At 40.4% G+C, this 21710-nt stretch overlaps 1 protein-coding gene across 1 annotated transcript in view; it reads right to left on the bottom strand.

Annotated features, from left to right (window-relative positions):
- Positions 1-6727: 6727 nt before the first annotated feature.
- PGPEP1 (pyroglutamyl-peptidase I) overlaps positions 6728-21710 on the bottom strand; it is a 144530-nt gene continuing 129547 nt past the window's right edge. The window contains exon 6 of the mRNA XM_073595859.1: positions 6728-7026. The gene's annotated coding sequence lies outside the window, so the exon portion shown is untranslated. The remainder of the gene's footprint in view (positions 7027-21710) is intronic.

Raw genomic sequence — 21710 nt, 5'->3', positions numbered from 1 at the left:
GGGGGGGTTGTCCCGATTCCATTCACAAAAAGCGTATACAGGCTTCAATTAAACCCTGTATGTAGTTTGCAAGGGATGGTGGCTAGCGTCCGGTTGTAGATCTGAAGACAATAAACTTTTCTATCCCCTTAGAGATCTTCAAAATGGAGTCCATTAAACCAGCACAGCCAGATGGCAAAATGCTATTTTTGGATCTTCGCAATGACTATCTTCACATGCCAAAATATTTTTCTTTCATAATTGGTAAGCTTGCGATCAGCTAGACGCATTTCCAGTTTAACATTCTGCCTTTTTTCCTATGCAGGTCTCAAAGAATGTTCACAAGGGTTCTCAGTGCAGTGTTAGTTGCACTCAGAGAACAAGTTCTCTGGGGGTGTCACTACCTGGACAACATTATCCTTCTATCCAGAGGTCTGAAACAATTGCTAACGCACCAAGAGATTCTCATAAACACCCTGCAGGGATATGGCTGGTTTACTAACTCTCCAACTTAACAGTTAGTATCCTGGGAGGTACTCTGCCAACTCCTCTGTTCGGCTTCTACCAGAGAAAACGGTGGCAGTCAAAGAAGGTATGCTGAAGACAGTAATCTCCACTTGTGTGACCATTTCTCAGTGCCTCAATCTTTGGAGCACAATATCATCATACCAATAATCCTTTGGGCGCTCTGACTTCAACAATTAAAGCTGGGATTCTTGGCACAATAGAGGAAACAGAGTCTGGCACAGTTATCAACTGTCACTCAGTATGAGTAGGAGTATACGGTGGTGGCTGAAGAGGGAGAATCTGATGAAGTCGCCCCGTTAGAACCATTAGACTAGATCACAATTACTATTCATCTCGGCAAAGATAGCCTGGAAGGCAGACTGCAAGGAATCGTCGGTTCAGTCCAATGGGAGATTCCCAGTCAAGCGGGGTAGTCTTAAATATCCTAGAAATTCAAGCAGCTTCTTTAGCACCTTTTGCCTTACTACACAGAATCAAGGGAAGATCAGTCTCTCGCCAGTTGAACAACATGGCAGCAGTTGCCGATATTCATCACCAGGGAGGAACTTGTGGCAATATGTTATTAAGAGAGGTGAACCCCACGTTGTCGGGGTCAGGAAATCACCTTCAAATTCCAAAAGCAGTTTACCTCCTAGGATACTTGAACACACAGACAGACTGAACATCATGCAAACTTTCCAGAGCAGGACTCTACACCGTAGGTCTTCTATGGGCTGGTCCACAGGTGGGGCCAACCACAGACAGACTACATTGCTTCTCACAGCAATTACAAACTTAGGAAAGATGTCTGACTCGGTTCCGCATGGCAGAGGGGGCAAATGCTTTGATTTTCTTCATGGATCTGCAATCTAGCCTATATATTTTCCCCCAACATTTGTCATAATGAGATTCCTCTTGAGGCTATCGAGAGTGAACATGGTAGTCATATCCATTCCTCCATTTTTACAATGAGGGTCTTGAGTTTTCGTGGCCATTCATCTCATGAGACTAAAGCCAATTCCCCTTCCCACATACGCAGGCTGTGGCTGCAAACAGGACGACTGAAAGGGGAAGCTTGAGAACCTAGCCTGCTCCAGGATGATCTCTACCTTGTCGAGTGTGAGAAGGCACTTTACTAACAACATCTATGCCAAAATCTGGAACAAGTTTGTGCTATTTCTCAGCAGGGCGAGATATTGATACTACTGCACCTCCAGTGACAGCTGTTCTGGACTTCTTGTAGACCAGATTAGACCTGAGTCTTAGCCTATATTCCTTGAGATTGCAAGTGTCGACTAGGTCGGCAATACCAAGGCTTAAATGTGCTGGAAATCCTTTCGTTTGCACAAATTTTGAACACGGTCAGGAGGTTTTGACCAACAAAAAAAGAGGATCTTTCCTACTGGAATCAATCACTGTTGCTGGATTTCATATCAGTTCAATCATTTGCTCCAACAGAACAGTGTTCAGTTTGTGACATTACGTACTAGGCAATATCTATCGCAAGATCTACAAACAGAAGGATGTCAGAGATTCAAGCTCGGAGAGCTTCAGAAAAAGATATTGTTTTCTTTCCAGAAGGAGTAGACTTGTTTCCGGTAGATCATCTTGTATCAAGGTTACAGCCCTTCATCTAACAGTCATCTGGCCATTGCCTAACTTCCCAGTGGATCACTCAGGAGGGTCACACAAAATGGACATGTACAGAACTTGAAAGAAGTTCCTATCCGCAATTGCCCTTTTTAGATCATGTAATAAGCCTTTCATCTTTCCAGCTGCAATTTGTCAGGGAAAAGAGGCTACCTCCTGGACTTAGTAGGCTTGGTCGCGCATATAGGGTGAGGGGTCATGAACCTCCTTCAGCAGTGGATACATACTCTCCCAGAGAGTTTTCAATCCCATTGGATGCCCATTCGAAGGCGTCCATGGAATCCATCTGCAGGGAAGTATCATGGTTGCCCCAGGATACCTTTTCAAGTGGTACAGAGTAGATCCAGGGGTCTTTCCATTAGTGGACTGCAGAGGAAGGACTATTCCATCTTCTGTCCCATTCTAATTAAAAATTGATTCGACAAGTAGAACCCACCCTGTTAGCTAGTTATTTATCACTAGTATGCTGCCATATTGGCGTCAGAAAAATGGAAAATTGTATCAAATACTTACTGTAATTTTCCTTTCCTGACGCCAAACCATGGCAGCATACGGACCCACCCTTGTACGTTTCGGTATGAAGCTAATTACAAAGAATGGGGTGGGGCCTAACTAGGCCTTTAATTTATGCTATTCACTGGTCCTGAGGGAGTGGAAGAGAGGCAGAGCCTATCACTAATATGCTGTAGTCTAACTCTGAGGAAGGGGGTGCGCCCCAAAACACACTAGCTGTACCCCGTGTTCTGTGTATGTCCATGCATTGTTTTTATGGCATTTTGTGAGTACCCACTTTTATATAAAACATTTTTATTATTAAATTATCTTTGGTAATGCACTAGGTGCGCGCGCCTGTTTTTCTTGTATTTAGCAAATGCATTCAATATTTTGTGATATTTAGCACTTAAATTTAGTGTTATTTATATTAGTGTTTTTACATACTAACATTGCACCAGAAGAAGATAATTCTGTAAATGAATGCACACAGAAATATTGTGAAAGTGTGAAAACATATTAGTGTGCTTTCATTCACAGAATGATCTCCTTCTAGTGAAATATTACAATTTTTTTTTATTCCTGAGCTCAGGGCAGAACATTTTCACACTGATACATTGTATACTTTTAATTTATTGGCCAGAGTCCCCCTCATTGTTATTTTCCCAATTGCTAAAATACTGTCTGCCTATGCCAAGTGATAAATAACGAATGCGTGTGTTTTTTAGTGAATTGACTTTAATTTAATGATTCATCTTTTTTGGCGGTATTTACCTCACATTTTTAACGAATGTGCAGTTTCTACCTCACATTCAATATTTGACTTTGAAGAATTGACTAGTTTATCTCATGCGGCGTTTCCGAATAAAGAATCAAGTGACCTCCATATTGCATGCAGAATCTTTTAGTGAATTGACTCCCATGTCTCTTGGGGAGATTTCACCTCATGGCCTGCACTGGAAAAACAACAAAAAGTGAGAAGAAATCTCTCCTAGGTGAGGGGAATGCTGTCACCTTAATGGACCAAAGTACATTGTTATGGAAAAAATGTTTTATTATCCAACGACTTTCTGCTGGGACCCATTTTTTTCTAATACAGTTGTCACTAGAACAGGTGTTTCCACTGGAAGTTTTCCTCTCACCTCCTGCAGTGACAATTGTGACATTTCATATTTCCCATCGGCCAATGGTTGCTGTAACTAAGACAAATAGACAGGGTCAATTTCACCAGTGAAATCACAGAAAGCAGGAGCCCACATTCTGAGGTGAAAAAATTGGTTTCCAACTGTAGAGGTTAATGAGAAAGGGGTACAGTAGATATTTTTTTAAATTTAACTATAGCAAATATCTAGCTTGGCAAAGCAAATCACGAAAGGCCAAATTCAGACGATAACAGCTGTAGCTGATATACTGTTGATGACATTACACTGGCTATAAAAACAATGTGCAGACATACTGTTAAGTTATAAATTTTAAAATATGACATTTTTAAATACAGCAACATTTTGGGGTTTAAAAACAATGTATGTTATGTTTAGTCATAGTCTGTAAACACTTGGAATACTTGCCTCAAAGAAAAAAAATCTGAATACGTGGGTGGAAAACAAACACGTTTGGGCAGTGGCGTGTGCAAGAGCATACCTTAGTGTAAAGATTTTCTCCACTCCTTTGTTGGTTTAGAAAACTGTTATCCTGACGTAGCAACTATTCTTGAGCTAAAAATGTATTTAAGATGAGACACAGACCAAGGTGAAGTGTTTTGTGAAACTGATAGCTTGCAGACACCTGAATCACAGAGCTTATGGCTTCCTGTGCATAGCGAAATGTCAGAAGGGATTTTGTCACAGTGTAATTCATGTTCAGTGTATAATTCATAGATCAGAAAAAGGCCATTTAAAGGCTGAGAGAGAGAGAGCGTGAAAGGACTTTACACCTACATCCATACTGCTTCAAACTAGCAACATGGGGTGGTTCTAACAGTACTTTAAAAAAAACTATAAATAGCTGCTCAGAAAAAGGTTTTTCCAAAAATGGAATGTACAGGTACCCACATTCTAATTATCATAGGTAAAAGCAACAAGTGAGGTGTGGCAACAGTACCATCATATGACATTATAAAAAGGTTAAAATCACAAAATTTTATTGTTTACATATAATTTACAAAAAAACATAATAGGCCATGTAAACAGACAAATATGTAAAATAATTGTTGTATCTCTTGACGGTAATTACACCCCCAAAGTTGAGGTCACTTCTACCTGGGAAGATACTCCAGAGAAGGGATATGAGTGTATATAAAACATCATAGTACTAATGATAGAGCAATTTATACAAACTTTGAAAAGGTAATGATCAACAATTACATTGACCTACATATGTAATTTATGCAAGGCATATTAATTCAGAGGAGTGGTGTAGTAAGCACTTACTCCAGGGCCAGACAGGGTCAGCCAACAGCCATCATGGAGGCATCAGGGCATACATTGCTGGGCGAGCCTGGGAGCAAATAGAGTAGGGCCACTGGAATTCTATAAATGTATATGTGCATAAAATGTATTATTAGTCTAAATGCAGCAAGTAGTATTCAGAATAACAGAGGTACTAGGACACAAGGTATACACCAAAGTGATTTAAAACCAATAGCCAATTCTTTTATAGGCGGTGCAGTATATGGAGTATGGTAGGACTTCAAAGGGTTAAGATGATGTATTAAATATTCAATGCCCAGTAGAGTAGATAAACCCCTATTCAGTACTTTAAAAAAGTATTTGTGTCAATGACCCACAGTCAGGGACACATTAGGGGCACTATATAGTGACCTGCTACTCATTTAGACCTGTAATCAAAGTGTTTGTCACAAGGTCTTCCAGCACCAATTTTCTTTTTGGGTTTGGGATGTCATTTGAGCCAATGCCTGGGGCCACAAAAGAAATATACTTTCTTTAGCACATAAAAATCTGTCCCTGGATGTTTGTGGGGGGTACCCATAATGCTATTTTAATAATCTGTCAGTTTTATTAGGTGGTGGAATGTTTGCATTATTTGTAATATTTATAGTATTTATAGTGGAATTTACAACAAAGATGTTGCCTTTTATGAAAAGATGTACTGTGTAAGCATCTAAAAAACCCAAGCTGAGATTGGGCATGAGTGATTAGTGCATATTTTAAGGATGTCTAAATTTAGGAGATGGAGAGAGGTGGTAAAATTGGTTTAATTGTTTAAAGAGGAACTGAATTCTGAAAGTTGTTCCAAACAAAAGGAAAGGCAGAAGGCAAATTACTAGTCAACAGTATTGCCTGTGGTCTCCCTTTAGTTGATTTTTACCTTCTTACTGACTTACTATGTTTTATTATGCACTGGTGTATGTGATGGCGACCATCTTTGTAGAGAGGGCTTTGCTTCCTTATGTCAGAATTTCCAGCAAGGAGAACACAAGGAGCACAGTAAGCGATATCACCAAAAAACCACTCCAAATCTCTTGAGAGTAGCAGTCAGTACCTTAGAATCCACACTTCAGACATATCATAACTCCCAACTGTCCCTCATTTCGAGGGACTGTCCCTCTTTTGGAACCAAATCCATCTGCCCCTCTTTCCTTCTCAGTTGTCCCTCATTTCATAAATATGTGTAAGTCTTTATAATAAATGCAATACTTAACTACAAAAAATGTTCCATTACACTATATCTTTTACGCAAATCTTTTTATCATTACATTATTGTTTTAAAAATCCAGTATAAAGGGAACATAGTGATGAAAAAAATCACTTTTGGGTTTAGCCCATCATTTTTTGCTTATTAATTCTTTATGGGCGTGGCAGGAGGGTGACTTTTACCTACATCCTTTGTGTTAAAGTGTGTCCCTCTTTCCCATCCCAGAACGTTGAGAGGTATAGGTATAAAAGGTATAGGTATACAGCTATGGGACTGCATGCACAGTAATGCTTGGAAGCACACTGCTATTTTTCAGGAGGGATTTTAGGCAAGTTCATCCCAGCTTCAGCAATTCCTCTCAACTTCCTGCATTATCAAACCTCATTATGGCACCTCGTCCCACTATCCAGTTGTCAGAAACCATGAAATCAGATCGAGACAGAAGTACAGTTAAATCAGACTTGTTTAATAATAAAAGTAAAGAGAACAAACATAGTCAAAACATAGCCAAAGTTCAGTAAACGGAACGGATAGTCAGTCAAACCAAAAGTCAGGGATCAAAGTAGTGGAACAGCAAGCAGGATCTGGAGCCAGAAGGGATGTCAGCAAAGCCAGTCTTTAAACAGGAATGCAGGAGATAGTTTCTTGTGATGTGACCAAGATGAAGGCAGAGCTCCTCTGGACTGGACGGCTTAAGTAGGCAGGTTTTGTAGACATTATCCGGTCTTACTACTTTCATTATCTCTAGAATTAAATGTAAATAAAAAAAAAATGAAGTATAATTACCTTTTTTTATTATTATTATACATAATTAAATAGGGTCAACAGCTTGTGCAGCCAAATGGAGGCAGAGAGTACGGTTGCAATACAATTCAGTACAAGAAGATTCAGAAGGCCCTGACTGTTAGAGCTTACAATCTAAAAAGAAGGGTCAAGTGATCCAAAAGGTAATAGCTGTGTGGGATGAGCTGACAGAGAAAATAAAAGTTTACTTATTAGTTAAAGGCAGAATAGTCCTCTCTGAAGAGGGCGTTGGAGGAGATGACAAAGGAGCTAGAGAGCAGGAGGTCTTGGGAAGGGTGAAGAGAATGGTTTGGTTGGTATTTTTAGACAAAGTTAGTGATGTAACTGGCGACAGAGTTGTGGAGGGGTTTGTAGGTTGTTAATATTTAGAATTTTATTTGTTAAGTGAGCGGAAGCGGATGGAGGGATTGGCAGAGCGGGGTAGGAGACACTGAATTGTTGGTAAGGTAGATGAGTCTTGAAGCAGCATTCATGATGGACTGAAGGGGGATAGCCTATGTAAAGGTAGGCCATTGGGAACAAAGATTAAAAAAAACACTATGAACTAAAGATACTGTATATAGGAGGTCAGTCATTTAGTAATATTGAGGAGTTCTCTAGCCAGCTGGTGAAGAAATAACAGGAAACATCCAAAACATATCTCAATGTAAAGTGTGGAAGACAGTAGAAAACACAAAGATGGCCTTCAGTTACAGAAAGGGACACATGAATGTAGATTATCACACACACAGCAAAGTTATCTCGCTGGTCATATTGATTGATGTCACATATTATTAAGTCTCTTTTCCTTGGTTCACCATGATGTGGTGAATTATTAAGTTTTTTTCATTTTTATTATAGTTGTCAATCTGTTATTGTAGGTAATACAGCTATATCTGATGTTTGTAAATCTATATATTAAGAACACAGCTCCATGTAGGGAAAATAATTCTTGATTTAGCTCTCAAGGTATGCATTTTACCTATACTGCAATTGCAAAGCTCTGTACATAATATACGTAGCAAATGAAATGCCAGTGAATATCACAGTTTTGCACATTCAGCAATGACTATAGCATGACTGAAACTGAATCTTTGGCCACACTAATAAATTGCTGTGGAAGACAAATTTGTTTTAAATATTTACACTGTCTGTTCCAGGTGCAAGTAGCTCCATGTTGACTTAAAGAAGGCATAAATAGATCAAGGATTCCTATATCATGCGTCATTATCCAAAACAAACTGTTCTGAACCTATCAGTAGATTTTACAATAACCTGAATGTTTCTTAGCACTAGTCAGGGCTTGAAGTTAAGAAATTATGACTACATGTCTAAAACTTACATTTTAATCAGCCAAATCTAGAGACTCATGAAAATATCACATTCAAATATGGAACACGTACAATAAAATAATATTAGAACTGCATTGTACATTATGGTTACATAGGGAAATTTGTATTAAATGTTAATTGCATGAATAATAATAATAATAATATAACTGACATTTAAACTTCATAAAGTGGACTTAAAAAAATGTAGTTCTTCAAAAGCCCATAACAAGGATTCCCAAGCTATAAAAATACCCTTTTATTAATAAAAGCTATCAAACTATCTAACTGCTCAGCATATAATTCAGATAATTTACTCCACTTCTAGATAATTGTTAAAAAAAATACTTGGTGCCCAGACCAATGCAAACCAAGTTAAACTTATACATCCTTTGCACGCCTTATACAATATATGAAATGATTCTAGTTCACCACCTAAACAAAACCATACTGTCATTATATGTCATGAACTTCAATATATTAAAAACTTTTGACAGTCTTTCCTGGCAATAAATTCTGCAGTCAAATTATTCTAAGCCTTAAGACCTATTCACCTTAGGTTTGGGGGATATCTTCGTTATCACCACATAGCTACAGGTTTATTTGCTTAAAGTGGAACTACACTGCATGTGAGCACCACAAAATAAAAACACTATTTAATTCATTTTTTGTTATTGGTACTAATCTCCCCCATCCATCCATCCATCCATGTCTCCATGCTTTATTTTGTTGAGAAATCACTTTGAAAAACACCACCTTAGCATTTCTGCCTGCAGCCATCTTGAGTAAGGAAATGTAGCATTTACTTCCTGGAATCTATCTGCCCTTCACTCATGCATACATGTGCTTGGAAAACCCCTCCTTCCCTTCTGAAGCCCCCTGGGATGTATGACATCATTTGCCCAGGCATGGAAACCAGGAAGTAACTGAAGAAATGTAAAAAAAATAGTTTAACCCCTTCCCGCCGAGTGTATGCAGATGTGCGGCCTCGGCTTTCGGGGGTTATACCGGGATGTTGCCCGCAGCTGCAGGCATCATCCTGGTACTGTTTTTTAGAGCCGGTGATCGGCTTTCCAGGGATAACAACTGATGCGGCTAAAAGCTGCTCGTCTGTTATACCGGTGGAGCGGGAGGGGACGTCTCCCCATTCCGCCGCCTCCCGCCACTCTTACCGGGCTTCCCGTTCCACCGGGAGGCCCGATCAACAATCCGCCGCCTTCGGCAGCTAGGAACAGGCTGGAACAAAGTAGTAAGTGGCTTCATTTCAGTCTTCTAATTGTAAACACAGAAGCGACGTCATGACGTCACTTCCCGTTTACTCGGCTGCCAATGGCGCCGGTTTAAAAAAAATATACAGTATTCAGAATCGCCGAAAATGGTGATCTGAATACTTTGTGCAAAGTGCAAAGGAGGGATCCGGGGTCTTTTAGACCCCGGATCCCTCCATAAAGAGTACCTGTCACCACCTATTACTGTCACAAGGGATGTTTACATTCCTTGTGACAGCAATAAAAGTGATCAAAAAAAATGTTTTTTTTAAAACACAATTTAATAATATAAAAATAAATAAGAAAAAAAAATTTAAAGCGCCCCCGTCGATGTGAGCTCGCGCAGCAACGAAAACGCATATGGAAGTCGCGCCCGCATATGTAAACGGTGTTCAAATCACACATGTGAGGTATCGCTACGATCATCAGAGCGAGAGCAATAATTCTAATTCTAGACCTCCTCTGTAACTCTAACCTGGTAACCTTAAAAAAATTTAAAGCGTCGCCTATGGAGATTTTTAGGTACCGTAGTTTGTCGCCATTCCACGAGTGCGTGCAATTATAAAGTGTGACATGTTTGGTATCTATTTACTCTGTGTAACATCATCTTTCACATTATACAAAAAAATTGGGCTAACTTTACTGTTTGTTTTTTTTTAAATTCATGAAAGTGTCCCTTTTCCCAAAAAGTTCCTTTAAAAACACTGCTGCACAAATACCGTGTGACATAAAATATTGCAACAATCGCCATTTTATTCTCTAGATTCTCTGCTAAAAATATATATATAATATTTGGGGGCTCTAAGTAATTTTCTAGCAAAAAATACGGATTTTAACTTGTAAACACCAAATGTCAAAAATAGGCTTAGTCATGAAAGGGTTAAAACAAGTAAATATGATAATATTTCCTATTTATTTACTAATGCTAGCAGCATAAGATTACAAATAATAATTCATGTTGATTGAGAGAGTTTTAAAATGGTAATACACTATCCAGTTTCCTCTGTATTCCATATGAATACTGTATTGTTGCAAGCAACCTTCCAAAGATCTGATTGCTGACCATAAACCCAGAGGTGGTTTAAAAGCGTGTTTTGACTGAGCTTAGGTGCAAGGTCACACGCTCTAAGGTGATCGCATACACCAAAGGGGAGCACAAGAGTGGACACAAGCACTTTACTGTTTTATCATCTGTTTTATCATCTGCAATGAGCACCAGAAGAATGAAGTAGTTATGAATGGACTTTATGTTGCAATTCTGTGGACACAGATTAATGCATGAATTAGTTTGGCACAAGAGCACTTTAAACACGGTTCACTTTATTTCTCTATTGATTATTGTATATTGATGCACTTTTATATAGATTTATCCCTTTCCTGACTAAGCCTATTTTTGAAATTTGGTGTTCACAAGTTAAAATCCATATTTTTTGCTAGAAAATTACTTAGAGCCCTCAAACATTATATATATATATATATATATATATATATATGTTTTAGCAGAGAATCTAGAGAATAAAATGGCTATTGTTGCAATATTTTATGTCACATGGTATTTGTGCAGCGGTGTTTTAAACGCAACTTTTTGGGAAAAGGGACATTTTCATGAATTAAAAAAAAAAACAAAAACAGTAAAGTTACCCCAATTTTTTTGTATAATGTGAAAGATGATGTTACGCCGAGTAAATAGATACCAAACATGTCACGCTTTATAATTGCACGCACTCGTGGAATGGCGACAAGCTACGGTACCTAAAAATCTCCATAGGCGACGCTTTTAATTCTTTTTACGGTTACCAGGTTAGAGTTACAGAGGAGGTCTAGAATTAGAATTATTGCTCTCGCTCTGACGATCGTAGCGATACCTCACATATGTGATTTGAACACCGTTTACATATGCGGGCGCGACTTCTGTATGCGTTTTCTTTGCTGCGCGAGCTCGCGGGGACGGGGGTGCTTTAAAAAAAATTTTTATTTATTTTTATATTTATAAATCGTGTTTTAAAAAAAAAAAATATTTGATCACTTTTATTGCTGTCACAAGGAATGTAAACATCCCTTGTGACAGTAATAGGTGGTAACAGGTACTCTTTATGGAGGAATCGGGGGTCTAGAAGACCCCCGATCCCTCCTTTCCACTTCAAAGTATTCAGATCGCCGAAAACGGCGATTCTGAATACTGTGTATTTTTTTAAAAACCGGCGCCATTGGCAGCTGAGTAAACAGGAAGTGACATCATGACGTCGCTTCCGTGTTTACGATTAGGAGGCTGGAACCAAGCCGCTCATGGCTTCGTTCCAGCTCGCCCCCAGCCACCGGAGGTGGCCGATTGGTCATTGGGCCTCCCGATGGAACGGGAGGCCCGGTAAGAGCGGCGGGAGGCAGCGGGAGGGGGGGCATTCCCTCCCACTCCTCCGGTATAACAGCCGAGCGGCTTTTAGCTGCATCGGTTGTTATAACTGGATAGCTGATCGCTGGCTCTAAAAAACAGTACCGGGATAATGCCTGCAGCTGCGGATATTATCCCGGTATAACCCCGGAAAGCCGAGTACACAAATCTGCATATGCTCGGTGGGAAGGGGTTAAGTAAATTACAGGTTGTCACTGCAATTATCGCAATTATCGCACAGGGTTGCATATTTCTCTGTTGCATATGAATGCAACATGTGTATATAGAGGTGTGCATGCTACACAGGTTGACATTGGGAGTATCGCATAGGATTGCAATTTTTTAATTGTTTATGATCGCAATTTTAATCGCATAAGATTTCATTATTATGTACACTAGATTTTTACATAGGAATGGAATATCTCACCACCAATATTTAACTGCAGTCAGTAATATTAGGATTTAGTACGATTATCATTAGATTACATTTGGATAGCGCAGCATTATATTTGTATGAATTCCTATTTGGCACGAGCATATGAGACGTGGTCAATGCTAGCAGCTGTCCTTTAATCATCTCTAATTATCATTTGGATTTTCACACGATAGCTCACAAGAGTGTGTTTGTTTTTTAAATTTTATTATTACAAATGTAGCACTAACTCACGGTGGAGCATTAACTTTAACCCACAATATACACTTACAATTAGGGTTACCTCTACCAGGGTGCTGGTAGCTCCACCTGTAGGAGAAATGACAACACTGCACACAAACTTCAATAATGATCAAAAATAACTTCTTTCTTTGAGTAAGTAATATATTTATATAAAGAGTTATTTCAAAGAATATACTATCACACCAAGGTAGTGTGATAGTATAGGAAATGATTATGACAATCAATAACAATCACAGAAATGTATATGTATATACTGGTATGAATCTATACCCGGGAGCTCCCTCTGCTCTAGACTTTAAAGTCACTATACTAAAATGCAGGGTCCTGCAATGAAAAAGGCAGTCCAGACGTCTTCAGTTTTCGCTAGCTTTTATAATTGTAATCCGCAATGGGTTCCTCCTGGGTGTTGCGCAGTGTAGTATAACACACTAAAACAATTGTAATCCAACAGAGTAACTAGGTGTCTTTATACGAAGAAACAAACATCTAACATCCACTCTTGAACACTGAAGTCTATTCGGTTGCAATGCTCTCCGACTTAACTTGTTCCGTGGGACTATCAGTCCCAGCAACACTCTGTACAGTTCTAAAGATGTGTGTGTAATACTCAAATAAACTTCTGGGTGTCAACCCTCTCACGACACAGGATCCAAACAGGTGGATATCTCCGGTTCAGCAGTTCTCAGTTCCGTATGGAGGCATCACCACGCCGTCACACTGTTCCGTCCACAAACAACCGGGAGTCCTCGGTTATCTCCCCATGGGTCTTCCGGAACGATCACGTCTCTTGTCCAGCTCACTACGATGCGATGGCAGGATACTACAGCTGCTCCCACAACCCTGTGAGACACACACACACCCACAGAGTTCTGCTGACAGGCCCCGCGTCCCAGGAACAAGAGACCTAAAATGGCTGCTTCTTACCCTTTTATATCCCCCCACAATGCAGTTCAGTTCTGACTTTGTCCAAGAGCATTGTGGGTGGGTCAGAGCTACAGTTCCAAAGTAAACAATGAATCACTTCCGTGTCACTAAATCCTGAGACATAAACTTATTGTACTTTATCAATTGTCCACAAGATGGCAATAACACGACTATTGTACTGAATAATACACATAGAGCTAGAAACAACAGTTGTCAGCACTACACAAAGATAACCCGAGTAAATACAAAATGCAGTTTTTAAATGATGGTTTCATTTATTAAAGCCAAAAAACTGTCCAAACCTGCCTGGCTTTATGTGAAAAAGTAATTGCCCCCTAAACCTAATAACTGGTTGTGCCACCCTTGGCAGCAACAACTGCAATCAAGAGTTTGCGATAACTGCCAATGAGTCTTTCACACTGCTGTGGAGCAATTTTGGCCCACTCTTCTTTGCAGAATTGTTTTAATTCAGCCACATTGGAGGGTTTTCCAGCATGTGTAAGGTCATGATACAGCATCTCAATTGGATTTAAGTCCGGGCTTTGACTAGGCCACTCCAAAACCAAAATTTTGCTTTGTTTGAACCATTTGGAGGTGGACTTGCTGTTGTGTTTTGGATCATTGTCCTGCCGCATAACCTCAAGTGCACTTGAGCTTGAGATCACGAACTGATGGCCAACATTCTCCTTTAGGATTTTCTGGTAGAGCTCAGAATTCATGGTTCCATCAATTATGGTAATTTGTCCAGGTCCTGAAGCTGCAAAGCAGCCCCAGACCATCACGCTACCACCACCATGTCTGACTGTCGGTATGATGTTCTTGTTATGAAATGCTGTATTCGTTTTATGCCAGATGTAACGGGCCGCACACCTTCCAAAAAGTTAAATTTTTGTCTCATTAGTCCACAGAATATTTGCCTAAAAGTCTTGGGGATAATCAAGATGTTTTTGGTAAATGTGAGATGAGCATTTGTGTTGTTTTTGGTCAGCAGTAGCTTTGGCCTTGGAAATCTCCCATGGATGCCATTTTTGCCCATTCTCTTTCTTATTGTTGAATTATGAACACAGATCTTACCTGAGGCAAGTGAGGCCTGCAGTTCTTTAGATGTTGTTCTGGATTCTTTTATGACCTCTTGGATGAGTCGCCGTCATGCTCTTGGAGTCATTTTTGTAGGCCAGCCACTCCTGGGAAGGTTCACTACTGTTCCAAGTTATCTCCATTTGTGGATAATGGGTCTCCCCGTTGTTCACTGGAGTTCCAAAGCCTTAGACATGGCTTTGGAACCCTTCCTAGACCGATACATGTACATTACTTTGTTTCAAATCTGTTCTTTAATTTTTTTTAGATTGTGGCATGATGTGTGACTTTTTGTGATCTGTTAGCATGCTTCACTTTGTCATACAGCTTCCATTTATGTGATTTCTTGATTCAACAGGTCTGGCACTAATCAGGTCTGAGTGTGGCAAGTAAAATTTAATTCAGTTTTCCAAAAAATTGTGGTCAATTACAGTTCATTCCAGATTCAGCGTGGGAGGGGGCAATTATTTTTGCACATGGCAGGTTTGAACGGCTTTTTTCTCTTAATAAATTAAATAGTAATTTAAGCAGTAATAAAACTGCATCTTGGATTTACTCGGGTTATCTTTGTGTAATATTAAAGTTTGTTTGATGATCTGAATCATTTAAGTGTGAGAAATATGCAAAAAAATAAAAATTCTGGAAGGGGGCAAATACTTTTTCACACAAATGTATGTAGTGGAATAATGTTCTTACAGGATGTCTCCAAATTACAAACAGACCTTAATGCACTGTTCATTTGGCAGCTATCTAGCAAAACAGGTTTAATGTTGATAAAAAATATTTTTTAATTTAATATTAAAATTATGCATTTGGGGGGGGCTAAAAACATGCGTGCATCATACATTCTAGAAGCTTGGGGAGTCAGTGGTGGAAAAACAACTGGGTGTTCTGGTAGATCATACAGTAGACTTCAAAATAGCACAAAATGCCAAGCTGCAGTTTTTAAAGCAAGCAAAATACTTTCCTGAGATAAAAGAGGTATAGACTCCAGAGAGAGAGACATAATTTTTCCCCTGTACAAATTATTAGTAAGACCTCACTCATCTAGAATATGCAGTTCAATTTTGGGCACCAGTTCATAAAAAGGATGGAAAAAGACACACCTGTGCTCCAGGTGAGACCAGGAAGCCTAATGATCCAGTAGATGCTCGCCTCAGCTCGCCTCCGAACACACTGAAATTAGAAGAAATGGCCGCACACCATTGTAGATCAAAATCCTTTTTATTTGGACATCCCAAAAACTACAAGAATCAGAATCATTACAACTAAGCGCACATGCAGTGTGCGAAACGCATCTACCCAGCATTCTGATTCCTGTAGTTTTTGGGATGTCCAAATAAAAAGGATTTTGATCTACACTGGTGTGCGGCCATTTCTATTAATTTCATAAAAAGGATATTGGGAAATCGCCCGTTCCATATGACGACTTTTAGCCACTGCGTGTGTACCTGTCCTGGTGTGAATCAGGGTTTCTCTGGGTACTGCTTCAATCAATAGGGGAAACAAACACTTTTTGGTAGTGTCTACAGACACTCTTAGCCAGTTTGATGGTAACAGGCACTTTTTTGCAGAATATATTTCTTCCTTTTAATTTAAAGGGCTAGTTTACCAAAAAGCTTAGCCATGACTAAGGACTAACATTCGAAACACGTAGGCCGTTTTACAGCATTGTACATCTTACTTAATAAAGAAATACTATTTTAGATGTCATTCTGATTGTTGACCATCCCTTTACTTACTCTGGTAGGTTGGAGGTGTCGGCAGCCTCAAGGTCTGAGCACCAGGCGGAGCTTTTATGTGGGAAGGTTGTAGTGCCTATACACCTGTTTTCCTTTACCGAAAAACTGCCTATATAGAAAAAAAACTGTAGATAAAAACAAACTGTGCAGCTCTGACTACAGTTGAATTATGCCCTTGCTATAGGTGTAGGCAATTTACATACCTCATGAAGCCTGACTGGAATACTCCAAGGACATTACTAAGTGATGCCTAGTCGTTACTGCTCACCTCCACCATCACAGCTGTGAGCTCTCAAATGCTGAGCTCAGAGCTACTGCATCAGGGAAGAGAAAGAGCATAAGAAGAGGTTTGAATCAGAGATAAAGCTCACTACTGTGATGGTGAGGTGAGCAGTAACAACTATGCCACACTTAGCATAGTCCTAGCAACATTCTGGAAATATGACAGTCAGGCCGTGATGCATAGTTTGTTTTTATCTCCAAATATCCCTTACCTGCTCAGGCAGTTTTTTGTAAAGGTGAACTAACCCTATAAATGTCACATGAACACATTGTGTTATGTTTGAAGATAAACTTTAGGAAAACAGCTAAATACACAGATTAAGTACATATATGGGAGCTGTCCTGTCAAAAGATTATATTTTTGTTCACCAAGGTTGCCAACTGTCCATTTTTTTACATATCACTTGTAAAAGAAATTACCATGATTTCTCCCATCCATAAAAGTCCATTGTAGAAAAAAAAAGGTGTCTGACTGCAGCTGTCAGTCCAAGCTGAGTGTCTGTGACACTCTCTCTCACAGTGCCTAGCCAGTAACATGCCGACGGCCATCTTTAATGTGGCTAAATAGAGCTGCTCTGAACCTGTGCACAGACCCAGCCTCTCTTCTACTTAGACTACCCTTTGACAACTTCCTCCTGAACCTCCTCCATCCAGCCCGGGACACAGGAAACCACCGGCACTGCTGGGTGCGATGACACCGCGCCTCCCAGCTTCTGCCCTGGATCTCTGCAACAACTTGGCCAATGATTACAGATGTGCCTATATTCATCACTGTCTAGTGAGTGCATTACCTTTTAATAAAACTTGTTTGTGATATTGATACACTCAGATTGGCGCTGCTTCTCTCTCCTTGTCTCTTCTGCTCTCAAACGGGCTGCCTCTCAAGTTTGTGCAGAAGGATTACTGTTTTTTTCCTCCTGTGGGTACTACCCAGGACTAACGGACCAGATATATTATACATGGACTTCCTCCCTAACCCCTGATCTGGGTTTACTTATCTAATACCTATTGTGGCATCCACGCCATATCCCTACCTAGAGGTGTCCTCGCTCCAACTATAGAGTGCCTAGCACTCCAATCAATTGGTTTTAATTTGAGGTTTATGTGCGTTTGTGAGTCTGTCACTTGTAGCACAGTAATTAGGAGTATTTTGTGGGTGCAAAGACATGGGCATAGGCAGGTAGTGTATACAGTAATTGAATTAAAAAAGCCTTTGTTTAAGGATAATTAATAATGAATAAATAAATAAATAAATATATTCAAATATAGCCACCGCAAGTTTGTAGTGAAAAATCAAAAGTGCAATATAAGTGTAGTAAAGGTGCAAGTGAAATCTGTCTGCAGCAAAATCTAATAGTGTTCACATCACACACAAAGAATAAGTAAAATCGATAATGATCTCGTGCAACAGTATAAACAAATCTAATTAAAAATACTCTAAAGTCCAAATAAAAGTGATAAATTAATAATAACAATAAAAATAAATTAAGGAAGTATTTTGAGACACTCGGAATAAAGTATAATAATAAATAAGTCCATGTAGTGTTAAATAAATCCTCTTCTAATCAGGCATCTTTCTAGTTAATGGTTTTCTCAAAAATACTCTCATAAATATGCTAGGTTATCCGCAAATCCTTATGGGTAATGCCCCGTACACACGGTCGGATTTTCCGATGGAAAATGTCCGATCGGAGCGTGTTGTCGGAAATTCTGACCGTGTGTGGGCTCCATCGGACATTTTCCATCGGATTTTCCGATACACAGAGTTTGAGAGCAGGCTATAAAATTTTCCCACAACAAAATCCGATCGCGTCAATTCCGACAGTGTGTGGCCTGTTCCGACGCACAAAGTGCCACTCATGCTCAGAAGAAATTCCGACACGGAACAGCTCGGTCTGGTAAACTTAGCATTCGCAATGGATACAGCACTTTCCTCACGTTGCAATGTAAAAAATGGTTTAATACAGCGCATTCTCTTCTTCTTTATAATGTGAGAAGAATGAAGTAATTTTGCTGCTCATATTCACACACACTTCTCACAAACTTCTTTCTTTATTATTTATTGGGATTCCCTTAATATATTTTGATTTGTCACATCTGACAAAAAATTTTTTTAAAGCCATTTTTTTGGAGGATTTTATGTTTGTATTTTTTCAAAGGCTGATCTATGTTTAATTTTATTTTTAGTTTTACTCCATAATATTTGTGTGTGTGTTTTGTGTGTCAAGTTACCACAACACCATTGATATCTTTTCTATTATTTAATCTCAAGGAGATTGTTTGGTGTTGGTGTCCCTTGTTAATTTCACATTGTATTTTTGAAATGTACCTGAATCCTCACAAACAAACTGTCCTTTTTGAAGGAAAACACACATAGGAGAGTATAATTCAAAACAAAATTCCTTTATTAAGGGCTCAGAACCAAACAAAGAGGGAGGCAACGCTGGAGAAACAGGAGAAATTAGGGAAGCCTTGGACCCCCAGGGCAGGCATCAATTCTTGAACATCAAAATTGGTGGCCTGAGGAGTCCATATGTAAGGAAGTGCAGTCTGGTCCAGAAGTCCCAGAGATCCAGAAAGCAGCAGATGACATCTGTGTCCCCAGGCTGTGGTACCACAAGAGGCTGCATCTTTTGCCAGACCAGACTGGATCCAGGGTCATCACTTTCTGGTCTTCCTTCCACGCTTCCTTCCTGGCTGTGGCTCTCCTGTTGGAGATGTGGCAGGAGGAGGAGTAGGACCTGGACGAGGAGGAGGACTAGTAGGACCTGGAGGAGAAGGAGGAGGAGGACCTGGAGGAGGAGGAGGAGGACCATGTGTGAGGTCACAAAGGTGGGTATCAGATGTTATTTGGGCCCTCAACCCCTTATTGAGAGCCTCCAACATTAATGACTCACACATGAGTTGTTGCCCCTCCTCCATCCGCTGCATTTTACAGGCAATGATGGCAGCAAAGTCCTCCTCAACGGTGTGTGGTGCTCCCAGGGCCTCTGTAGCCTTCCAAAAGAGGCCTATGGCAGCCTCCTCTAGGGTACTCCTCCTCCTGCCACTTTCTCTTTGCAGGTGTAGGGGAGGGACCGGCATATCAGGCAGCCTGCTCGGCCCAGCCACCTCCTGGCTGAGACTTCCCTGTGTATGAAAAAAGGGACATGGTTGTAATGTTTTGCATCATCAATCACAATCATAAATTAGTACTCCAAACTAACATCTAGTTAACATCATTGATTGGACAACCTGAACTATTTAGAGGAATGCTATACCTGGCTCAAGCTGGGCTCCTCCACATGTTGCTGCCTGGAAGGCCCAGGTTGGGCGTCAGAAGCCTCAGCTGGAGGGGAAGGAAGCGTGGAAGGAAGACTGGAGAGTGATGACCCGGGTTCAGTCTGGCCTGCCAGAAAATGCAGCCTGTCATAGTACCACATCCTGGGGACATAGACGTCATCTGCTGCTCTGGATCTCTGCGAATCCTGGACTTTCTTGCGCTCCCTTACATATGTGCTCCTCAGGCCACCAATTAGGATCTTCAAATGTGTGATGTCTGCCGTGGGGATCACCTGCTTCACAATTTCCAACAACTGATCCAGCGCTGCCTTCCTCTTTGTTTGGTTCCTATAATGTGGGTGGTTGATCTCCCACAGACAAGGCAGCTCTGTATCATTCAAGATATCCATTTTCACTGCAAGACACAACCCAAGACAAACCCTAATGTCATCCAAAACTCTCCTAATCTTATTACAATATAGGCCTCAATCTAGAAGTAGTATAGGCCCAAGTTTGTCTCTTACCTTCGTTATTACGATCGGCGCCTCCAATGCTCCTTCCTCCGCTCACAGATCGTACGTAATACGCATGCGTGTTACGCTTTATACACACTGCGCATGCGTGTAACTCCGCCCGCCCCTGACGTTCTTTCTAGTCTATTCCCTGCCCCTTTTTCGTTCGGCGCAGTGGGTGAAGAGCACATGGCGGAGTCAGAGCAGGTGCGTGCTAATTATAGCAACGAGGAGGAGGAAAGCCCGGATCCGGAAACGTCCCAATCCAGAAGGAGAAGATTTAAGGCCACAAATATGTCCTTTGGGGAGATGTTGGAGATGGTCGACATCCTGAAGAAGGCCGACTATGACGGATAGTATGGACCTTACCCCAACCCTAATATCAGAAAGGCCAAGAGTCTGCACCGGAATTTCGGGGTACGTCGATCGAAAGATCAGCTCAGGAAGCGGTGGTTGGACCTGAAATTAAGAGAGCCCGAGCAGTACCGAAAGATCCGGAGAGTGCTGCAAAAAAGTAAGCAGTTGTGCTGTGTTCCTATTCTTTTTGTCTTTATTACGTTCGTGCTGCTCCATATGCTTTTCTTAATTGTTGTACAGTTTAAAATGGCAACTTTAATGTTCATGGGCCCATTATTTGTTCGTATCAAACATTTTTCTTTCGGCCCCTAAAACACCATTGTTTAGGCCATATGCATTTTCCAACATTTTTTAGGGCCTACTTGTCTGAAAAATATTTTGTTGTGTAGATGGGTTTGTTACTAGAATGAAATGCAAACTAGATTCTGTGTAAGGAGAGGACACTGAGCAGCTGTTTTCACATCTGGACGCTGGAGCACTAGTGTGGGACACAAGAACACCCTTTTTATTAGGGGGCCCACACAGGTGCTCCAGTGTATACTATAGGGGGGGTCTCTATCTGTGAAGCTTGTACAAGACAGGTAAAGTATTGAAGCTTGACAAAGGACAATAAAAATGCTACATCTTGGAACTCTGCCCAAATAGACAATTGTACCCCACTTCCAAGCAATGTTTCATCTTTATATTTCGGCCATCAAATATCTGTGTGCTAATTATACCATTTTTGTTTTACATAGGGGAGAAAAGACTCGGAGGACACCCCTGATCCGAGGAGACCAGAGACCCCCCACCTCTGGAAAAAGGGGAAATACCCCCAACCCAAGCTGAG

Source organism: Aquarana catesbeiana, linkage group LG01 (genome assembly GCF_042186555.1).
Source record: "Aquarana catesbeiana isolate 2022-GZ linkage group LG01, ASM4218655v1, whole genome shotgun sequence".
Classification (NCBI taxonomy): Eukaryota; Metazoa; Chordata; class Amphibia; order Anura; family Ranidae; genus Aquarana; species Aquarana catesbeiana.
The sequence above is the reverse complement of the archived record's forward strand: the minus strand, read 5'-3'. Positions and strand labels throughout refer to the sequence as shown.